We start from the raw sequence: 6,557 nt of genomic DNA on the forward strand, positions 1-6,557 counted from the left end.
AAATAATGGCATGGACATCAGCAGAGTTGTCCAGTCCATCATATGGCGTTTGTAATCTTGATATTCTTCTCTCATGTCTTTGACCTCTCCAAGTAGCATCAGTGTGATCTTAAGCATGTGTCTCTAGTCAGGCAGTGTCAAGTTACATTTTAGGTGCCATGACTGATACAGTCAAAGTGGTTATTTCGCTCCCACAGTCCTCTCTCAATTAACACTAAAAAGCATGAGATACATGACCTTGAACTTTTAAAAGTGTCATATAGTCCCTCAATGAGCATCTTCAAGAATTGACTCACATCTCAAAATATGTAGATGCCCCTGCATAAAATCCCCATAGTTTCTATGTTCCAGGAAGACACTGTCCTCCACTCCATTCCCAGGCTCTCCTTACCTGCTGCAATTAGGAAAACTTCTCCTGCCTTTGTGTCTCATCTCTGCTTACTTTGGCTCTGCAGTCACCATCATGAGAGCCCTTGGTGTTCCAACATGGTGTCTCTAACCTCTCAGTGCAGCCACCCAGCAGGCATCACAAATTCTCTTCCCTACTTTGTCCAGGAAGGTCCTGTGATGTTAGACTCTCTCTAACCTATTTGTGTCTCTTTCAGGGCAAAGAAAGTAAGACTTCTACAGAGATTGAAGAAGACACAGTCTACCTGGATAAACATGGTTCAGCAAGCATCTCTTTAGTGCGATGTGACAATTTTTGGGTACATTCCCAAGATTGGTATAGCTGGATTTTGAGTTAATTAGATTACCTCAATACATCTTCCAGAGAACCTTCCATACTGGAGTCCATAGTGCCCGGACAAATTTACACTCCTCCCAGCAATGGAGGATGTTCCCCTTGCTCCAAATCCTTGCCAGCAGGAGCTGTCACTTGTTTTATTGACCTAAGTCATTGTGATGATGTAAGATGAAATCTGTAATTTGTTTGAATTGGCATGCCCTTGATAACTAAGGATGTTGAATAGTTTTTTAAGTGTTTCTCAGCCACTTGAGTTTCGCTGTGGAAACTTCTATTGAGACCTCTAACCAATTTTTCCGGTGGATTACTTGATTATCTGATCTCTAGTTTTTAGTTTTTCTTACATGTTTTGGATATTATCCCCATGTCAGGTGTGTAGTTGATAAAAAGAAACTTGTCTCATTCTATAGTCTGTTACTTTGTCTTAATGATATTGTCCTTTGCTGTGCAGAAGCCTTACAGTTTTATGAGGTCCAATCTTTATTTATTTATTTATTTATTTATTTATTTATTTATTTATTTATTTATTTATAGAGTGTGTACTAATGTTTTTCTGTTCAGAGAGTTTTTCTGCATCACACAGCTCAAGGTTATATTTTCTCATCTATTAGGGTATTTGTATGTTTTTATATTGATCTCTTTGATCCATTTGGAGTTGACATTTGTGCTGTGTGATAAGCGTGGATCAGTTGGATACTTCTACATGCATGAAATAAGTTTGACCAGCACAGTTTGTTGAAGATACTGTCATTTTTACACTATGTGTTTTGGGCTGCTTGTAGGAGTTCATAGGTGGATTTATGTCTGAGTGTTCAATTCCATCCCATTCCTCAAGTCTCTCTTTTCCTGCCATTTCTGCTGTTTTTGTAACTATAGCTCAGTAGTACAACTTCAAATACTAATCAATTGAAACATCTCACAGTGCTTATATTATGAACAAACCATATTTTTAGAGACACATGCATTATAGTTGCAGTAGCCTGGAACCTTGGAACTGGAGATGCTTGTAGGACTGGAGTTCTCAACCAGGCAGGAGTCCATATCCAGTCCCTGCTTCACAACAACAAACAAGAGAACATACCAAAGTCCATATACATAGATTAATTTGCTACTCTGCTGTTGTGAGAAAACACTCACCAAAAGCAAGGAAGGGAGCAAAGAGTTTATTTCATCACAGTTTAAAGCCTATCATGAAGAGGAATCCCAGGCAGGAACTCTAGACACTACTGTAAATCTTTATTCTCACTTCTCCATGAATTACTTAATGAATCAGTACAGCAGAAATGAATTTGGAGTCATTTATTTGATTCCCAAGCTCTTGGTGAGGAAAAGAGCCTCACTCCTGGTGATGGCTGAGATATTGGAATCTGGAGAAATGGATCCTCCAGGTGTGAGGTTTAATTGAGGGTGATGTCCCACCCCTTCCCTGAATTCCAGTAGAACCCCAGATGAACCAAGCTTCATTGACAAATTTGAGTGTGGTGAATTCAGTTCAGATGGAGTGGTTTCAGGGTCATGGCTGTGTGGCAGGGGCATGGCTGGCATAGATGGCAGGTCAGGATGCTGCAGCAGGTGTGGTCCTGTGAAGGGATGAGGCTTCAGGCCTGAATGTGGTCTACCTGCTGAGCTGGAGCAGTGGGTGAAATGGAGCTCAGTTTCTAGGCTCTGACCTCTCCTGACTACATGGAAGTCCTGTGGTGGCCAGTGTGGGGAGGCAGGGGCCCTTCTTTCTATCTGCCTGCACCTGCAGGGCAGTCTATGCAGGCAAAGATTCTGCTTCCACTCCTTCAGCAATCCGCAGACCCGGTATGCATGCCAGAAAGCTTGAACATGAGGGCTAGCTAACTGGACAGAGGAACAGAGATCCCAGAGGGAGGCTTTGTAGGGCCATGATTTACTGAGTTTTGAAAACCATGGTGTTAATAAATCTTGTTTATAGTAAAAATGATTTAGGATTATTTTGGCTTGTGGATTTACTCTCTAAACATTTATACATGGTGTAAGCAACACATAGCAAATGTGGAAATTATTAAAATACAATCAGCTCATGGTAAATGTGTTTCTTATGTTACTTAGTATAACTGCAGAACTCTGAATCCTGTGGTGGTTATTTTTAAGAAGAGAGTACACTTTTCATTTAGAATGTATTTGTATGTATTGATTTTTCTGTGCATGAGTTTATCCACATAGTTTTTAGTATGTGTATGGAAAAGTATCTTCTCCTTGGGCTGGAGAGATGGCTCAGAGGTTAAGAGCACTGGCCGCTCTTCCAGGGGTCCTGTTTTCAGTTCCCAGCAACCACATGGTGGCTCACAGCCATCTGTAATGAGATCTGGTTCCCTCTTGTGGACTGCAGTCATTCACACTTTATACATAATAAATGAATAAATCTTTTTTTAAAAAGTCTGTCTTCTCCAATATCTTAAGCCACCTAGCATGCCAGGTGCACCAGATGGACAGTGTGCTCTCTCTTCCTCGTGCTCACCCGTCCCCTGACATCATGCCCTCCCAGGCCCCAGAAGTGCTCTGGCAGTCTTGGCAAAGATAGCAGAAGAGTGGAGAACCTGGTGATGAGGTCCAGCGTGTGCAAACGTGGAGACATAGTTGTGTAATTCCTTTTAACAGTAGGAGTTAACGAGATTAGTGCTTGTGTGTTTGTGTGTGTGTGTGTGTGTGTGTGTGTGTGTGTGTGTGTGTGTGTGTGTTTGAGAGATCTATTGTGTTGTGTCCTGGCTGTCCTGAGGCTCACTATGGAGCCCAGGTAATCTTGAACTCTTGATCCTTCTCCCACCGCCTCCCAAATCTTGACAGACAGGTTGCCCAGCACACCTGACTGTCCATTGATATGTGGCTGCATTTACATGTGTGTTCATGACAGACACAGGCCTGTTGTTCCTGTTGTTTGCGTATTTGTGTGTTTGTGAAACGCTGGCATCAGAGGATGAGGTAGGAGGCATTCCATCAGCTTTTGTACTGCAGTGGGATTGTAGGGAATCGTAGGGCCAGAACTCAGAACTTTTGACTTCTGCACAGGAGGGTTTACTAGGGTCAATCCTCAACACTGCTGAATTAAAAAGGTGCATTGGTACAGTTTCTTCCCTGAATATGTGGAGGAATAAATGAACACTATTCATTTATAAAACTGAAGCCAGGCATGGCAGTTCACACCTATAATCCTGCCCTGCCTGCACAGCTTCAACGGGTTCTCCACCACCCTAAGGAGGGAATGTAGGGACAGGAGAAACAAATAAAAGACACCAAGTCTGGATTCTGATCAAGGTACACTTTATTTCTCTTCCACAAAGGTTTATATAGCTCAGCAGGGTGGGTGGAGAAGGAAGCTGTCATCTGCATAAGGTGGGGCAAGCTAAGCTAACAGGATGTTCGTATAGGATGTTTACAGGGTGAGAGGGTCAAGGGCTCTGACTCAATGTCTTGTTGCTAGGCAACCTGAGTGTAAACTGATCTAGTTCCCTGTCTTCTTGGGGGTCTATATTTTTCCACTAACCAGAGATTCTGACGTTGTCCCTGACATAATCCAAGCATTCAGTAAAAAGGGGCTGGTGGACCTCTGTGAGTTTTGGAGCATCCCATTCTACATAAAGAATCCCAGGCCAGTCAGGACTAGTATTTGGTTAATTAGGTGAAGATGTTTGGCACCAAACCAAAGGTCTGAGTTCAATCTTCAGGATTCACATGATTGAAGGTGAGAACTGACCGATGAATTATGCCCTGGCTTCCATAGGCACACACACAGGAGCACATAGAATCCCAAAGGGGAGTGTGTGTGTGTGTGTGTGTGTGTGTGTGTGTGTGTGTGTGTGTGTGAAGTATAATTAAGTATAATTTAAGTATAAAAAGTCAAGGAGGCAGTCAAGAGTAGAAAGACACCCAAGATGGATCTCTTACCTCCACATATACACACATGAGAAAAAAGTTGTATGAACACCAATAGGCGTGCACAACGCCCCCCCACACACATACAGTGATAATGTATACACGAAAGTAATTTCTTCAATCAGTGTGAGCACCAAGACTGACATGCAGGCTCCTCACCACAAACATTTGAACACAGGACAGTGAAGGGTTCTTTTCAGCAGTCTACGAAGATGAATTCCTGATAAAGTCAGGGACTGAAAGGTGAGTAAATCCACAGGTTAAGGAAAAGTTTGTGATTTAATTTATCTAAGGACAAAGAAACCCTTGCAAAGAGGAATACACATTTCAGAAACTGCACAGCAAACACAACTCAGACCATGTAAATACCCACATATTTTTTATTTCAGTAGAGAAATAATTCTGTAGCAAATTGTTCATATCAAACTATAAAGAACAATATTATATGTGGTGAGAAATGGCTGACTTTGGTAGTTAGAAGGAGCTCACATACAGCAATAGGAAAACACGACAAGAACTGATAGGACAATATGGATCCTTGTGGTCAAGGTGTTCACAGACAGGTCAATCTATTAGTCACCTTTGAAGAGGACCTGCTGCTGAGCATCAGGCAGGGAAGGGCAGGACGAAGGGGCTGATAACACCCAGTAGTGTCTTGCTTCTGTGACTGACATGCTGTGTAGGGTCAGTAACATCCAAGGTCCACACTTCATTTCTCCAGTCAGTTCTTAAAGAAGAGATCCTCGACCTGTGGGCTTTGACCCCTTTTGAACACCTCTCTCTCCAGAAATATTTACATTATGGTTCATAGAATTTACAGAATTACAGTTCTGAAGCACCAACCAAAATAATTTCACATTTGGGGATCAGCACACCACGCGGAAGTGTATTAAATAATCACAGCTGTAGAAAAGTTTAGAACCACGGCTCAAGGTGTACTAAGGACATGTTGTAACAGGGTCGGAATTCCATCATTCTCAGGGAAGGGCGCTCTTTCAGCCCTGCTCCTTTCCAGCTGCTGGAGGACAAAGAAGCAGCCCAGTCAGCCTGGGGTGCTGTTTAATCCCAGCACTCATGAGGCAGATGCAGCAGGACCACAGTGAGTTCGAGGCCAGCCTTGTCTACAGAGCAAGATCCAGGACAGGGACCAAAACTACACAGAGAAACCCTGTCTCAAAAAACCAAAAATAAATAAATAAATAAAACAACTTTGGGACCCATCAGTGGTGCCTCCCTCTGTCCTCATGGAAGCAGAACAGCACCGGGTTTCTGCCTCGAGTCCCCTGCCTGACTTTTCTCAGTCATTTACCTGGGACCTGTAGACCAAATACACCCCTTCCTACCCAGGCTGCTTTTGGTGATGCACTTCGTCACAGCCACGGATAAACCAACTAGGACACACTGGGACAACCTGAGAAAGTTGGCTCTCTGTCCACGTGGGTAGCAGGACTAGAACTCAGGTCCTCAGGCTAGAGGTAAGCATCTTGACCTGCTGAGTCATCTCATAAGTCATGAGAGTTACGTCTCTATCCCTGAGCCACAGCCTTAACCTGGCATGATAACATGATAGGAATAGAGACTGTGTCAAATGTGGGTCCTGGTGGTGGTGGTGGTGCAGGAATTTAATCCCAGCTCTTGGGAGCAGAGGTAGGTGGATCTCTGTGAGTTTGAGACCAGCTTGGTTTAAAAAGAGTTCCAGAACAGTCAGGGCTCTAACAGAGGAACCAAGTCAAGAAAGAAAGAAAGAAAGAAAGAAAGAAAGAAAGAAAGAAAGAAAGAAAGAAAGAAAGAAAGAAAGAAAGAAAGAAAGGATGGAAGGAAGGAAGGAAGGAAAAGAATGAAGGAAGGAAGGAAGGAAGGAAGGAAGGAAGGAAGGAAGGAAGGAAGGAAGGAAAGAAAGAAAGAAAGAATGAAA

The sequence above is a fragment of the Peromyscus maniculatus genome, chromosome 21 (genome assembly GCF_049852395.1).
Source record: "Peromyscus maniculatus bairdii isolate BWxNUB_F1_BW_parent chromosome 21, HU_Pman_BW_mat_3.1, whole genome shotgun sequence".
Lineage (NCBI taxonomy): Eukaryota > Metazoa > Chordata > Mammalia > Rodentia > Cricetidae > Peromyscus > Peromyscus maniculatus.